Below are 18,441 nucleotides of genomic sequence, written 5' to 3'. Positions count from 1 at the left end.
GTACATAGACCTGTTTATTTCTACAATGGTTTACATCAGTTTACGCTTGAACATTTAGCTATTTTCCAACATAATCACCATTTCTGTCGATGCATTTTTGTAGACGCTGTGGCAGTTTTTGTATGCCCATGTCATACCAGCTATTCGCCATGCTGTTCAGAAAGTTATGAACCTCTTCTTACGCCTCGTCGTCGGAGCTTAATCGCTTTCTGGCCAAATGTTCTTTTGACCTAGGGAACAGGTGATAGTCACTGGATGCCAAGTCAGGACTACAGGGTAGATGGGTGATTATGTTCCACTGAAACTGTTGCAGGAGAGAAATGGTTTGCCGAGCGATGTGTGGGCGAGCGTTGTCATGGAGAATGTGTATGCCCTTGCTCAACATTCCTCTTCTCCGGTTCTGAATTGCTTGTTTGAGTTTTTTCAGAGTCTCACAGTACTGTCAGCGTCAATTGTGGTCCCAGTGGGCATAAAGTCGACCTACAATACCCATTTCCGATACCAAAAAACCGGTTTTCATGACTTTACCGGCAGACTGTGTTTGTTTGAATTTACGCGGCTTTGGCGAAGAAGGATGCCGCCACTGGCGTGATTGTTGCTGCATCTCAGGTGTAAAGTAGAATGCCCAGGCTTCGTCACACGTGACAGTTGAGTAAACACAGCATGTGAAACACTCTTCATAACAGTGTGACCAACTGCCACACAAACAGATTTCTGTACTTATAACAAAAATAGGAGAACATACTTTTGGGATTACCCTCGTATCAATAAGCTTTGTTCTAGTGACATCATTTTTAGCTAGGTTAATAGTTCCTTCATTGTCACAGAAGAGCGTTATGGGTTCCACTATTAAATTGGGTTCCATTTCATGCACTGATGTTTTAGCTACAATGCTTTCTGTGTGGTGTAAGATAGCACCATATACTCGGCCTCTACAGCACTCGATGCAACAGTTTTTTGCGTTTGACAGGACCGTGAAATGAGCCTCCCCATTAATTTAAAGCAGCAGACAATAGTGGAGTGCCTATCACCCAATTCACTACCCCAGTCTGCATCGCTGTAGCCTTCTAGTTTTGCGTTTCCTCCTCTATGGTATCCTAATTCGTTGTTTGAAGTCCCTCTTAGGTATCAGAATATCCTTTTCACAGCTTTCCAGTCCTTTTCCTTTGGGTCTCTGCAATATCTGCTCACTGCATTCTTGGCAAAAGCAATGTCTGGTCGTGACGTTTGAGGTGTGTATAACAGACTCCCTACTGCTTCTCAATATGGAACATTCTTATCACATTCCATATCTCTCTCATTTATATTTAACTTCACTCCTACTTCCATTGAAGGAGTTATGGGTTTACAATCACTCATGCAAAAGTTCTTTAAGACTTTTTCTGTATGTGATGATTGATTTATTCTCAATTCTTGTCTCTCTTCATCCTTAGTGATCTGCATACCTAAATAACGTTTAACTTCCCCCCAAATCATGCACCTTAACTTGGTTTGCAGCTGTTTCTTAAAAATTCTCATTTGACTTTCGTTTTCAGCCAGGATAAAGAAGTCGTCCACCCATACTGCCATTATTATTATCCCTTCTCTTTCCCTTTTGTAGTATGTACTGGGATCTGCCTTAGATTGCTTCATATTAGAGTTTTATGTAGACATCGATTCCAGCAATGTCCACTCTGTTGAAGTCCATAAATACTTTTTCACAAACGCCAAATCTATTTCTTTTCTGATCTGGTTTTCATAGCTTCTCTTGGTGGAAAGACATATATCCCCTTCTCCAATTTCCAATTCAAATATGCTGTTTCTACATCCATATGATGAATTGTTAAATTTCGTTTTGCTGCAAAGGCTAAAAGATGTCTCAGTGAGGCATAATCGACTACAGGTGAAAAAGTTTCTTTGTAATCTACCCCTTGTTTTTGCGAATATCCTTTTATTACAAGTCGTGCTATATATCTTGGTGATGAATTTTCGGAGCTCTTCAAAGTGAATACCCATCTTGCCTGTAATGGCTTCTTATCTGCTGGCATATTTTAATTTTTTTTGTGGTATTCAAAAAATTTAAAAACCTCTCTCACACTGGCCTGATTTAGCTTCACTGATCAGGATAGTAAAAACATGCGTATGTTAGGAGAATTTTCATTCACAAAGCAGGCTTATCGCATCTACACAGTTCAATACTGTTCTATCCTGATTAAATTGAGCTTAACTTAAGTTCCATAAGGCAGTGAAGCAATTTCGAAGTCTCGGTGCGACGAAAATTGTCAGTCGATCTCCTGAAAACATTTGTAATAATTATCAACTTTCGGTGATCACTTGGGAGAGACCGGAGATCTGCTGGTAAGACCGTGTTAGCGTATTTATTTGAAGTAACTGGATATCTTGAGCATACAAAAGGGCAGGTTCGTCCAGTGTAAATCAGACATTCCCCACTGATCCCGTGCAACACAGCGTAGTAAGCAGACACTGTCAATAATAATCGGTTAAATAATGCGCGAACACACAGTGTAAATCAGACGTTCCCCACTGATCCCATGTAACACAGCGTAGCAAGCAGACACTGTCAATAATAATCATTTAAATAATATGCGAAGACACTTACTTTAGTTTAGTTCATGTATTAAATTCCTTCTCATACAGAATCTCATCAAGATGGCGATTAGCTCAACAATACATCCTCCTTCTTTCACAGCTAATTGGCAAGCATTCCTCATTCTTTTCATAAGAGAAAACAGATAGCAGAGAAGCTATTCCATGGAGTAAATGGACACTCCAAGGAATAATAGGGTTTGAAAGAACTTTGCATTGACAATCATCGTATATTAAAGTTTAGGAATCGGTAAGATAAGAAGAGATATTTCGAGATATGTACTGAGTTATATAATTTATAAAATTTCTGAAAATATCGCGGTGAGACCGCTGCAAGAGACGTTACATTGCCCCTCGCAGCGAGCAAAGTTGATATGTATCCACTTTGCGAGCTAACTATTGGCTTATCTAACTCGTTAGAATTTGTGGAACACACGTTCCTATAAATTTTAAGAAGTTAGTATGATTTTTTGATTACAAGAATTGAAAGAGATTTGGTATAGGTAACACCGATCTTCGTTACCTAGATACCTAGTTGTTGCTTTCACGTGTACTGGGGCATACCCGCATCCCACGTACACCACCAGGGAAGCCCAGAAAACCTGGAGGCTTAGACCAACACTATGATAGGAAAGATAGAATAATTTAGAAATTTGAGAGATATTCTAGAATTCATAGGAAAGATAAAATCTGCCTCATAGCCAAAAAAAATCTTTACACATGCAAATTTTTACAATCTTCTGAAAAATTTTCTTCATCGATGTCTTGCTGAACTGCAGTGAAACTGATCGAACAGGAACATGGGACACGGCACGGAGGATAGGCGTCGCATTGGCGTACCGGACAGTAGTGGCAGACTCTGCAAGAGAGGCGCTCTGCATCGCGGTGTAGCTTGCTCGCCAGGTTTCGAGAGGGTGCGTTTCTGGATGAGGTATCGAATATATTGCTTCCCCCTACTTATACCTCCCGAGGAGATCACGAATGTAAAATTAGAGAGATTAGAGCGCGCACGGAGGCTTTCAGACAGTCGTTTTTCCCGCGAACCATACGCGACTGGAACAGGAAAGAGAGATAATAACAGTGGCACGTAAAGTGCCCTCCGCCACACACCGTTGGGTGGCTTGCGGAGTATCAATGTAGATGTAGATGTAGAGATGTAACGGATTTGAGAGACCAGAAGGAACCTCAGGAACAAGTACTCAGGATTGTGGCATGAAACAATCGAAATTCGTCTTAGGAATGGTCAACTATTAAAGATTCCTGGAAGAGAAGGGTTAGTCAAATTTCTCCAGATTCATTTTGAACTCAAATATGGACCTGATCCATCCAATCTTCCATCTGAGGAATGGGAAAATCCATTCGTCTTGTGCTTTCCACACCTAGGTGTCTTAATCATTACTGTAGTTGCACAATATCACAACTCCATATTGGAAAACAATTTTGAAAACATGGATAATTTCATCCATCTTCTTCAGTAAGCCGAAAGGTTCTAATTCTGGTCTTAGGCTTTTTTTTTTTTTTTTTTTTTTTTGCTTTTCCAGGTGGAAGTAGATCTGAATCTTTCCTAATTTGGTTTCAAGTACGAATGTCAGAATATTAAAAACTTTATTATTTGAGACAATTTCCAAAAAAATTATATCTTATTCATACATGATTACAACGAAATTTTGCTGAAAGAGAACGTTTAATTAAGTCTTCTTGTATGACCTCTCCAGCTGAAATTAAACGTTGTTAGTAGTGATTGACGATCAAATTTTTCTCTTTTACACTCCGATTGCTGCATTTTCTCATGAACGTATATGAATGCAATATAACAATAAACAAATCCAACTGGAAAATTACACATTATTATAAATTCAATGAAGAACATTCTTATTAACTCTAATTTTATAAACACACACTAAGCTAGTTAATTAAATTCTCTTAAACAGAATTTAGCTTGCACCAAAAAAAACCAGCGAGTCTATATGTCTGTGGACAGTTGCAATCGATTCTAATTTCCTAATTCGGTTCATTTGTTCTCCTATGAACTGTAAGTTTACAAACACTAACTTCACACACAAGCGCTGTATTCGAACATATAGTTTCAGTAAACTTCTTATCACTGGAGATTAACACTCCCTGAATGTATATTATTTCACATGCACAAGCTTCTTTGGTGATCATCGTGTAGACAGATAATCCGTAAGTCTTCACAGGAGCGATAGCTACAGTTCCACTTACTTTTCTAAATATTCCTATACTACCACAGAACCAATCGCTTACTGTTCATTAAGCTATCACAGATGCTTGCATGCTGCCATTTAACCTATCACAGTAGCTAAGGCATACTGTCCGTCACACTTCAATTTTTTTTTCAACACCCAAATATTTCATACAGACTTTTCATTTAATTTGACACACTTGCCTTTAAAGTACCTCTTTAGGTCTGCATGAGGAAATAATCCTTTTATTCTTCCAGAATCCGGATATGCTAATAAATACGCACCACGATTCAGTATATCAACTATTATATATGGACCTGTATAAATTAGATTCCATTTTCTGATGGTCTTCTTCAACCTTGATGAATTGATGTGTCTTCTTAAAAGAATTTTCTGTCTGATATTGAAAGTCTGAATCCGTTTGATGTTTCTATCATGGATTTCCTTTTGCTGTCTTGCTTTCTCCATAATATCAATGAGACCATTGCGAATTTTTTCTTCCCATGACATTTTGGTGTCCTCGAGTTTAGGCAAGTTATCTACCCAAAAGTTTCTTTCGTTATCTCTGAACATCAGTTCATTCGGGGTGAAGTTTGTAGAACTATGTGGTAAATTATTATAAATCTGCTCAAACTCGGTCAAATAGTTTATCCAGGTAGTTTGTTTATCATGACAGTACGTTTTCATGAATCTGTTTAGTTCTCAGAAAACCCGTTCAATTAAATTCCCTTGTGGATGGTAGCAAGATTTGAATATCTGTTTTATTCCTAGTTGTGATATTAATTTTCTCCATAAATATCCAGTAAATATCTTCGCATTGTCAGAGATTATAGATTTTGGAATCCCCGCATGAGGAATGTAGTCATTTACAAACTTTACTGCGGCAGCTCTTGCAGTTGTTGATTTTATAGGATATAGTTTAACATATTTTGTAAACACATCACAGAATCCAATAATGTACTTAACACCACCTCTGGCTCTAGGAAGTGGTCCACAAATATCACATGATATAAGTGATCTTGGTGCTTCAGGTATTATTGAGTGAAGCGCAATTTTATTTCCCATGTTGTCCGGTTTAGCCTTCTGACAGAGAACACATTTCTGTATGACTTTGTGAACCTTTTGCCTTATATTTGGGAAGTAACAATAATATCTAATCTTATTAGCACACTTTACAACACCAACATGACCCCAGGTCAAATGTGTAAACCAAATTAATCGTTCTTCATGTTCTTCAGGTATGCAGACACACCACTTTGGATTCTCAGTCTTCCCAGATTTAAAAAATAAAATATTATTCACAAGCCAGTAGTATTCCAAATTGACCGTCGGATTTTGTTGATTGAATTTTCGTATTATAGCATTCCATCGCCGATCCTTCTTTTGAAGCTGAGCCATTTTCTTACATAAATGAATATAATATAACTAGTAATTATTTTCTTGAAGAAGAAGCACTGGAAATTCTGCCTTATTATTTACATCCATTTCAGGTGTTATTCCTTCTGGCGATCTTGACAACGCATCAGCTATAATATTTCCTTTTCCGGCTACATGAATAATTTGAAACTATATTCTTGCAGCGCCAGCGTCCACCTTGACAAGCGAGGACGCAGCAACTTACAAGTTTGTAAAAAGGCTAGTGATCGGTGGTCACAATAAACGGTTATCCTTGAGCCATATACATAATAATTAAACCTTTTCAAAGACCAAATAACTGCTAAAGCTTCCAATTCCGTAGTGGTATATGCTCTTTCAAGGTGGGTAAAATTCTGCTAGCAAATGCAATTGGACAAAAGGTTTTTACACCATCGATGTACCTAATTTGAAATAAACAAGATCCTAATCCCACATCTGATGAATCAGTGGCTAAACAGAATCTGACATTCATATCAGGGTGGTATGATAATGGAGCATTTATCAGTTGATCCTTAATTTCACAAAAAGCCTTTTCACAATTATTAGACCATTGCCATGGTACATCTTTCAACAGGAGCCGGTTTAGTGCTTCAGAGTTCATTGCTTGAGTTTTAATAAATCGACGAAAAAATGAAGCCAAGTCTATAAAGCCTTTCAGTTGTCTTCTGTTTCTTGGAGTTGGAAAATTTTTTATCGCACAAATCTTCGCTTATGTTGGAAGAATGCCTTTTGCATTAATCGTATGTCCTAAGAATTTAATTCTCTGTAGAGAAAATTGGGATTTTTTTAGATTTGCAGTTATACCATTTTGTTTGCACACAGCAAAAATCCTCGTAATAAGTTGTACATGTTCCTCCCAAGTTTTAGAGGCAATTAATACACTCCTGGAAATTGAAATAAGAACACCATGAATTCATTGTCCTAGGAAGGGGAAACTTTATTGACACATTCCTGGGGTCAGATACATCACATGATCACACTGACAGAACCACAGGCACATAGACACAGGCAACAGAGCATGCACAATGTCGGCACTAGTACAGTGTATATCCACCTTTCGCAGCAATGCAGGCTGCTATTTTCCCATGGAGACGATCGTAGAGATGCTGGATGTAGTCCTGTGGAACGGCTTGCCATGCCATTTCCACCTGGCGCCTCAGTTGGACCAGCGTTCGTGCTGGACGTGCAGACTGCGTGAGACGACGCTTCATCCAGTCCCAAACATGCTCAATGGGGGACAGATCCGGAGATCTTGCTGGCCAGGGTAGTTGACTTACACCTTCTACAGCACGTTGGGTGGCACGGGATACATGTGGACGTGCATTGTCCTGTTGGAACACCAAGTTCCCTTGCCGGTCTAGGAATGGTAGAACGATGGGTTCGATGACGGTTTGGATGTACCGTGCACTATTCAGTGTCCCCTCGACGATCACCAGTGGTGTACGGCCAGTGTAGGAGATCGCTCCCCACACCATGATGCTGGGTGTTGGCCCTGTGTGCCTCGGTCGTATGCAGTCCTGATTGTGGCGCTCACCTGCACGGCGCCAAACACGCATACGACCATCATTGGCACCAAGGCAGAAGCGACTCTCATCGCTGAAGACGACACGTCTCCATTCGTCCCTCCATTCACGCCTGTCGCGACACCACTGGAGGCGGGCTGCACGATGTTGGGGCGTGAGCGGAAGACGGCCTAACGGTGTGCGGGACCGTAGCCCAGCTTCATGGAGACGGTTGCGAATGGTCCTCGCCGATACCCCAGGAGCAACAGTGTCCCTTATTTGCTGGGAAGTGGCGGTGCGGTCCCCTACGGCACTGCATAGGATCCTACGGTCTTGGCGTGCATCCGTGCGTCGCTGCGGTCCGGTCCCAGGTCGACGGGCACGTGCACCTTCCGCCGACCACTGGCGACAACATCGATGTACTGTGGAGACCTCACGCCCCACGTGTTGAGCAATTCGGCTATACGCCCTCGCTCAAAGTCCGTCAGCTGCACATACGGTTCACGTCCACGCTGTCGCGGCATGCTACCAGTGTTAAAGACTGCGATGGAGCTCCGTATGCCACGGCAAACTAGCTGACACTGACGGCGGCGGAGCACAAATGCTGCGCAGCTAGCGCCATTCGACGGCCAACACCGCGGTTCCTGGTGTGTCCGCTGTGCCGTGCGTGTGATCATTGCTTGTACAGCCCTCTCGCAGTGTCCGGAGCAAGTATAGTGGGTCTGACACACCGGTGTCAATGTGTTCTTTTTTCCATTTCCAGGAGTGTAGATAGTCTACAAAAATTGTTATTCGACTACGTAGTTCTGGTCCAGGGGCATAGTCCAACACAGAAATAAAAACTCCAGAGCTGATATTGAGACCAAATGGAACGACCTTGAACTGATAGCTTCTCCCTCCATATATAAAAGCTGTATATTTTCTTGAGTCCTTGTCTAACTGGACTTGCCAGAACGAACTTCTCAAATCAATACTGGTTAAATAGGATACATCTTGAAATTTCTGTATGACCTCATAGATGTTCTCCAGGTGTGTGTGCACAGGTACTATAATTTTGTTAATTTCCCTTGCATCTAATACAAATCGAACTTTTCCTCCTGGCTTTGGTACAACAAGCAACGGAGAACAATATGGGCTGTTCGACAGTTGAATAAGATTCCAGTTTTTTGTATATCTTCCTGAACTGGTTGTTTTAATCGCCAGGGAATGGGATAGTGTGTGCGGCAAAATGTCTTATGGGGCTTAATCTGTAATGTACAAACATATCCTCTAATAATTCCGGGCTTTTCATCGAAAACTGACTCATATTCTGTTAATATATTGAATAATTGTTCCCTCTGACTATCAGTTAGGCAATCTGACTTGAACTGACTTGATCGGTAGTCGGTACATATTATTATTTTCAGCACAAATCAACTGCATAGCAACACCACGGAAATATCGTTCATACACTGGCTCCTTTCTCAGTAAGATCAGTGTAACAAATTGATCTTCGATTTTAAAATGCACCTTTCCTTCTACCAAGTCCAATTTGCAATTGCAGGCTTGCAAAGTTCCAATGCCAAGAATACAATCTACTAACAACTTTTCCACTACAAGGAATGTGCATTGTTTAGCTACATTTCCCAATTTTATCTCTATAAGCGTTTGTATCTTTACGTTCCGGGATTTTCCTCCCACTGCACCTGCAACTCAGCAACTTTGTACTGGTAGAATAGGGATTTTCTTAATTTTACTAATTCTGCGAAACAAAGTTCTGGATACTACGTCTGTAGATGAAGCTGTGTCCAATACAACATTGGTTAAAATTCCTCCCACTTCTGTGATGATCTCAGACACAGGAACCCTTTTATCTTCGACTACACAGGCCTCTAAGTGTCTCGTCAATTCATCTGTCATTAATTCGCCCTCATTATATCTCAACATTGCCACAGAATTAATTTCATTTAAAACAGGTTTGCCCCTTTTGTATTCCCCGGCCGACTTTACGGAGCATAAAGCGACCCTCTTCAGTTTAAATGTCGATTATTATTTCGTCTTGAATCATCTAATACTTCTGTTATGATTGGTTGTTGTTGATGACTGGTTGTGTTATTTGCTTCAAATAGAGGGTCAGAATTTCTGTACGCATTATTATTGTTTGGAAACTGCTGGTTCTGATAATCTCTTGAATTTCCAAACATTGGGTTGTATCTGCAACCTGTTAGATTGTCTCTGAATCTGCCCCTCGCAGCACTGTTATTAAAATTTCCATTTCCATTGCAATTGTTTCCATTGAATCTCCGACTATTCCTAGTATAATAATTATTAAATCCGTTTCTGTTCCGGTTTGCGTTTGACGCCTCAATCGCTCTCCTCTGCATAACCGGTTGTCTTGACCGATGTTCATCTTCCTGGTCATATCTATAGTGTCAAGCGTAGTCATGAAAGAGTCAAGGTCATGTTCATTAATATACAGCACTCTGTTTCTGTTGCTGGCCGGAAGTCGAGATTTTAATATGCCAATCACGTCTTGTAGAGGCATAGGCTTATCCCAATACCACGGTTTGTTTATATATTTCTCAAAGTATTTCTTTAAAGACCCACGTGAAAAGGAAAAAGGTTCCGGGTACAATACCTCCTGCCTTAAACGTTCTTGTACTCCTACGGACCAGTATTTGAATAAAAATGCTCATTCAAAATCTTCATATGTGTCCCAAGTTGATATCATATCAGATGCCCATATAACTCCTGACCCCTGAATAAACCGGTCACGAAACTAACCTTTTGCCACTCACTCCAATTTTTTGGCAATTCTCCCCTAAAACTTCTTATAAACACTACGGGATGAACATTTTTCTTGTCTGGGTTGTAGATCTGGAATTGACATTGTTTCAGCATTTTCTCCTCACTATTGCTTTTACAATTACAGTCATTATGACTGCCCTCCGCCACACACCGTTGGGTGGCTTGCGGAGTATCAATGTAGATGTAGATGTAGATGTAGATGTACCCTCATAGTATTTTGATTGATGTTGATTGCAAAAACGAACGTGTGCATTAATGTCCCTTTCTGTACTTGATCGGTTAAATAATGTAGCTTCATTGATAGATCTTGTTATGGGTTCATTTCCTTGCGTGGAACGCAAGTCTTCTCGAGATAGCTTTAAAGATCTCTCAATGTTTTCTTTCCATTGTTTAAGTTCATTGCCTAGTTGTTCTCTGGCTTCTCGCAAACCTTTATTAACTAAATTTTCTTCAGAACTCTCAGTCATAGATTGTATAGCTGCTCCAACCATATGTTCAATACTGTCTGAAGAAATGCTTTGCCTTTCCAAACTTAACTCTGAGAATTTTCCTGCGAGAATGTTTACCTTATGATCAACCTCGTCTTGTCTCTCCTTTATGTTATTTATGGATTTATCCAAATTTTGGATGTCCTTCGGAATCTTGTCTTGTGATTGTCTCAAATCCTGCTTATCTGCTGACATTTCATTTACTTGTTGCTTTAATTCATCTTGAACTTCAACTAATACCGGAGTTACCACCATAGAACATTGCATCTGTTGTTGTGATTGAACTATTTGTGGGATTGACTCGACCTGCTCTTTAATAGTATCAAGCTTAGTAGCAACATACTCGGTTAGCTCTAGGCGTAACTTCCTTGCAATTTCGTTACACTGCTGAGTGACTTGCTCAATTTGAGCAGCTAATTTTAAGTCTGTCTTTTCATTCTGAATTTTCAATTCTTCTGCAGTTTTATTTAATTTATCATCAAGTTTCTGAAAACTGTCTACTAATTTATTATTTAATTCTGCTTGATTAGCTTCTAATTGCTCATTCAACTTTGTTTGATTAGCTAGTAATTGCTCCTGGACTTTCACTTGATTGGCTGCTAATTGTTCTACTTTCACTTGATTGGCTTCTAATTGTTCATTCATTTCCCTTTTAGTCTCTATTTCCGCTTTAGTTAAGTCTGTTACATTTTTGGCTAACAGTGTTAACTGTTGCATGATTACAGTCAATGGGTTTATTTCGTCCTGCTCAGATGACATCAAAACACTTAAGCTTTGTTGTGGGGGGTGATTAATGCTGCCGCTAGGCACTACTTCAGTTAAGCTAGCGTCTAATGTTTCACTAACCTCAGAAACAGCTCTGCTGTTGCATTGCCATTTTATAAGCCGCCCTAGTAAGACCCATTAATACACAGAACAACAAATATATCAAGTCACTCACATCTGAGTTAATAATGTCACTGACCTAAACTTTGCATAATACTCACTTATAATAAACACTTCCCATCTAAAGTTCAACCCAACAGTAACTCAATCAGTCTGATTCAAACCGATAGACATTTAAATAGTTATTCTAAATTCTGTCTACAAAAAATTAATTGTATATTGTCTGGCCTGAACGACGTTCTAGTAGGTTGTGGCGAATTGTGACTTCTGGAACAGGCCTCGTCTTCTTTTCTTTCGTGCACGTGCAACATACAATTCACACAATGTTTAAGTAATGCTCAAAAATGTTGTCCTGTCACAGTGAAGCCAAATTTAATATTTTTTGTGGTATTCAAAAAATTTAAAAACCTCTCTCACACTGGCCTGATTTAGCTTCACTGATCAGGATAGTAAAAACATGCGTATGTTAGGAGAATTTTCATTCACAAAGCAGGCTTATCACATCTACACAGTTCAATACTGTTCTATCCTGATTAAATTGAGCTTAACTTAAGTTCCATAAGGCAGTGAAGCAATTTCGAAGTCTCGGTGCGACGAAAATTGTCAGTCGATCTCCTGAAAACATTTGTAATAATTATTAACTTTCGGTGATCACTTGGGAAAGGCCGGAGATCTGCTGGTAAGACCGTGTTAGCGTATTTATTTGAAGTAACTGGATATCTTGAGCATACAAAACGGCAGGTTCGTCCAGTGTAAATCAGACATTCCCCACTGATCCCGTGCAACACAGCGTAGTAAGCAGACACTGTCAACAATAATCGGTTAAATAATACGCGAACACACAGTGTAAATCAGACGTTCCCCACTGATCCCATGCAACACAGCGTAGCAAGCAGACACTGTCAATAATAATCATTTAAATAATATGCGAAGACACTTACTTTAGTTTAGTTCATGTATTAAATTCCTTCTCATACAGAATCTCATCAAGATGGCGATTAGCTCAACAATACATCCTCCTTCTTTCACAGCTAATTGGCAAGCATTCCTCATTCTTTTCATAAGAGAAAACAGATAGCAGAGAAGCTATTCCATGGAGTAAATGGACACTCCAAGGAATAATAGGGTTTGAAAGAACTTTGCATTGACAATCATCGTATATTAAAGTTTAGGAATCGGTAAGATAAGAAGAGATATTTCGAGATATGTACTGAGTTATATAATTTATAAAATTTCTGAAAATATCGCGGAGAGACCGCTGCAAGAGACATTACAATATTTACCCATTCATAGGTTTTGTTCTGAGATAAAGAATCCAATTCTCTCTCCATCGCTTCTTTTCATTCTTGAATGTTCGTGCTGCTCATTGCTTCTTCTGGTGTTGCTGGCTCACCATTAAAAGAGTGGACTGCATACATATCAAAATCCAGATATTCTTTTGGTTTTCGTAGGCGAGAAGAACGCCTTACATTATTCTCTTCTTTTTGATCGTCCTCAAACTCATTGTCATCATAAATAGTCTACATTTGTCTACGACTGTCCTCTTCCTATTCTCGACTTTCTCTTTCGTCACATAAGGTTTCACTCTCGGAACTAGGTGCAGTTAACTTAGTAGTCTTACCCTCTTCAGACTCCTTTCTATTTTCAAAGAATATTACATATGTGCTTGTAACTACCCTTTTATTCAATGGCTCCATTAATCGGTAGCCCTCTGAATTCTCACAATGTCATACAAAAATATACTGTTTAGCTTTAGGATCCCATTTTCCTCTTAGTTGTTTTGAAACGTGCGCCATTGCATCACACCCAAAACCCTCATGTTGCTTAGGTCAGGTTTCCTTTCTACCCATATCTCGTAGGCTATTTTATTCCTTAATGCTTTTGTAGGTGATCTGTTGTTCAAATATACAGCTCTTGATACCGCCTCTGCCCAAAAATCTGTTGATACCGCCTCTGTCCAAAAATCTTTTGTTAATCCAGGATCAGTTAGCATGCTTCTAACCCTCTCAGCAACCCATTTTAGATGGGTTGTACCTTATGGTAGTTTGATGGCTGATTCCCATTTTTGCCAGAAGTGTCTTCAACTTCTGGTTAATATATTCTCTCCCATTATCAGACCTAATGATCTTAATTTTCTTTCATGTCCACCTTTCGACCTTATTACAAAATTCCTCACAAATGTTCTTCACTTGGTCTTAGGAACCAAGAAAATAAACATTTGTATATCATGAATAATTATCAATAAACGTATGAAAATAATGGCTCCCACCTAAAGATTCGCACTCAATCTGGCCAAATACATATGTGTAGATTTACTTTTACTAGTCTTAAAAGGTAGCCTCGCTTGTTTTCCTTTTATGTTTATCTCACAAGGGTCCTTGGTTACACTATTATTCTGTGGTGCAATAAAAAACCTTCCGCTGAGTATTCTGAATGACATTTCTATTTTTACTGTCAATCGTATCCAATTTAAAAATACTCCTTTTGTTACTTGCTATAGTTATAACTTCACCATTTTCGTTGATTACTCTTGCTCTGTGTAAGACAAAAAAGACTGTATTTCCGTTCCTGACAATTTCCCCTACAGACAGTAGGTTAGTCGCAATATTTTGTTACTTAATGAACATCATGTGCTGTAACCATATTGGGTTCACTATTTACACTTACTTGTATGTCTAGTTTCCCAGCCAAATGACACTGAAGCTTGCTGCCATCAGCAGTAGATATTCGCATATGAGTTTGATCTTTAACATCACAAAGAAGAGATTTGTCTTTAACAATATGCACTGATGCACCTGAGTCTAAAATCCACTCCAGTTGACGATTACCCACATTTCCAAAAGAATAAAAACATGAGAGTGCATTAACTTTATTATTGATCTCCCTCTCTGGGCTATCGGCAATGTACCTCTTTTTCTGTGTCTGACCTTGGGTTTACTTTTTCTCTGCACTGAGATGCAATATGCAACTTCTTCTGACATCTATAGCACCTCACTGATTTCTTCTTCTTCTTTTTTTTTTTAATGAAGAGCAGATGCAGTTTCTTTCTTCAATACATGACAGCTTAAAATACTCTTTACATCCTGTAGGATTTTCACTTTAACACTGTCACCCATGATCAGCACACTTGAGCTTTCCAGCCCCATAATCATAGGTGCATACCTTTCAGACAGTCCTGCCAACAGCAGTGTCCGTATCCATTCATCAGCGATCTGAGACCCAATGTTTCTCAGTTGGGTCCACGTGGCTATTATTTTGCTGAAGTATTCATCTACACTTTTGCATTTGTTCAGCTGAGTGGTAATAACTCATGTAATAATCATACTTTCCTTGTAAGACCTCCATTCTCAAATGCACTTCGTAATTTGTCCCAGACTACTTTCGCCTTTGCAGCTTTTCAACGTGAACTTAATTCACTGGATCAACTAGGAATATCAACTTTGACTTTGCTTTCCTATGCTTACTTGAATAATTATGATCTGTCCCACCCACCATATCCCATAGGTCATCTAAACGTAAATATGCTTCTACTGCAAATTTCAACATTGCATAATTTTCGCGACCCATAAGTCTTTCAATCCACAGAATTTGTGCCGCGCTCATTTTAATGGTAACTTTGATCTTTCTTGATGAAAAGAATAATACCTAAGAATAATACAAAAGAGTTGGGTTCGTCTTGTAAGGATAACTCGTACATCACACAAGTGCACTACTTGGAACTTTTCCAACACTTTCTCACTATTATATTATGTATATACTTATTCCAAATGCATCACTGGGCCCATAACCTACTGTAGTCGACACAGGTGAATATGTAATGGTGAGTAAAACACACTTAGTGCCAGTAATTATATTTGCACTTCCAGCTAAAATACATTGAAACAACAACCAAGGAACATTCATTATATGTGCAAAAACTCGGAATGTACAATAGCACCAGAGAGGTCTATTATATTCAACGTGATGCACTTTGCAGCTGTTTCACACGAAATATATTATTCACACAATTCCAACATAGTGGCCTTCCAATTCGGGAAAATATGCCACAATAACCTGTATACTTGTTTGTGAAATATGAACACTATATGATAAATTTGTTCATTTATACTTTATGGGTGGGTATGGAAGTCTAGTGGTAAATGAATTTATTTACAAAACACAATACTGCATTTTCGAACATGTGGAACAAATGTAAATTATGTTCCTGACCACAACTTCTTGTGCTTATTGCACTCTTCTTATACCACTGTAAACATGTTGCTTGTATTCTGCTTAATTTTTTATCTCATCCATAATATTGGGTGGGGAAAATGATTCAAAGCTGTTTTTGTCACTTGGTATTCTGCAGACTCACGTGTGATTGTTACTGCTTATGAATCCATGTTTGAACTGCACAGTTTAAATACATTGTAAGTGTATTGCCGATATTCAATGTTATTTTTGTACCCATCTGTTTTTCGCACTCTCACATCTAATGGCGGTCACAGACATTTGAATTGACTTCAGGTATAATAACTCCTGGAAATGGAAAAAAGAACACATTGACACCGGTGTGTCAGACCCATCATACTTGCTCCGAACACTGCGAGAGGGCTGTACAAGCAATGATCACACCACGGCACAGCGGACACACCAGGAACCGCGGTGTTGGCCGTCGAATGGCGCTAGCTACGCAGCATTTGTGCACCGCCGCCGTCAGTGTCAGCCAGTTTGCCATGGCATATGGAGCTCCATCGCAGTCTTTAACACCGGTAGCATGCCGCGACAGCGTGGACGTGAACCGTATGTGCAGTTGACGGACTTTGAGTGAGGGCGTATAGTGGGCATGCGGGGGGCCGGGTGGACGTACCGCCGAATTGCTCAACACGTGGGGCGTGAGGTCTCCACAGTACATCGATGTTGTCGCCAGTGGTCGGCGGAAGGTGCACGTGCCCGTCGACCTGGGACCGGACTGCAGCGACGCACGGATGCACGCCAAGACCGTAGGATCCTACGCAGTGCCGTAGAGGACCGCACCGCCACTTCCCAGCACATTAGGGACACTGTTGCTCCTGGGGTATCGGCGAGGACCATTCGCAACCGTCTCCATGAAGCTGGGGTACGGTCCCGCACACCGTTAGGCCGTCTTCCGCTCACGCCCCAACATCGTGCAGCCCGCCTCCAGTGGTGTCGCGACAGGCGTGAATGGAGGGACGAATGGAGACGTGTCGTCTTCAGCGATGAGAGTCGCTTCTGCCTTGGTGCCAATGATGGTCGTATGCGTGTTTGGCGCCGTGCAGGTGAGCGCCACAATCAGGACTGCATACGACCGAGACACACAGGGCCAACACCCAGCATCATGGTGTGGGGAGCGATCTCCTACACTGGCCGTACACCACTGGTGATCGTCGAGGGGACACTGAATAGTGCACGGTACATCCAAACCGTCATCAAACCCATCGTTCTACCATTCCTAGACCGGCAAGGGAACTTGCTGTTCCAGCAGGACAATGCACGTCCGCATGTATCCCGTGCCACCCAACGTGCTGTAGAAGGTGTAAGTCAACTACCCTGGCCAGCAAGATCTCCGGATCTGTCCCCCATTGAGCATGTTTGGGACTGGATGAAGCGTCGTCTCACGCGGTCTGCACGTCCAGCACGAACGCTGGTCCAACTGAGGCGCCAGGTGGAAATGGCATGGCAAGCCGTTCCACAGGACTACATCCAGCATCTCTACGATCGTCTCCATGGGAGAATAGCAGCCTGCATTGCTGCGAAAGGTGGATATACACTGTACTAGTGCCGACATTGTGCATGCTCTGTTGCCTGTGTCTATGTGCCTGTGGTTCTGTCAGTGTGATCATGTGATGTATCTGACCCCAGGAATGTGTCAATAAAGTTTCCCCTTCCTGGGACAATGAATTCACGGTGTTCTTATTTCAATTTCCAGGAGTGTATAATGTTTTCAGCACCTGTTAGTAGCACGTGAAAACATTTGCATAACTGCTCTCGCATTCTTAGCATTTCCAAGGAAGAATTTCCAGTCACCAAGACTACAAACCATACTCATCTACATCTGAACCCACACTCCGTAAGCCTTTGTAAAATCATGGCACTCAGTGGCAAGAAGCAACACCATTCTACATGCTCATCCCATGACAAGATGTAGCAAAGCTAAAGACTGGTATTATTAAAACCTGCTAACATGGAGTTCTCCATTAAATGCGAGAAAGTATGGAACGAGGATGCAAACAAAACTAAATTAGAATAAAACCAATATGTTTAATATTATGCTGTTGACACACAGACTTGTAAGCAGTAAGAAATACACAAAAGTCGACACAACACTATGTAGCGAAACCAGCTTCTGTTCTATATGACACAAAACCAAAAATGAACTAATTTACTCCATCCTATATTATGCATGTCACCATAACTCCGTCAGAATATGAACAACATATTTACACATAGGAAGTTGTATTTAGAAGCACAATATACTGAAACCAACTTCTGTTAATTACGAAACAAAAAGAAACATGGAAGCCAATAAAGGCAGAAAAAACAGGCTACTAGAAGCACTTGAAATTAACAAAG

This window comes from Schistocerca piceifrons, chromosome 5 (genome assembly GCF_021461385.2).
Source record: "Schistocerca piceifrons isolate TAMUIC-IGC-003096 chromosome 5, iqSchPice1.1, whole genome shotgun sequence".
Lineage (NCBI taxonomy): Eukaryota > Metazoa > Arthropoda > Insecta > Orthoptera > Acrididae > Schistocerca > Schistocerca piceifrons.
Note: the sequence above shows the minus strand (reverse complement) of the source record.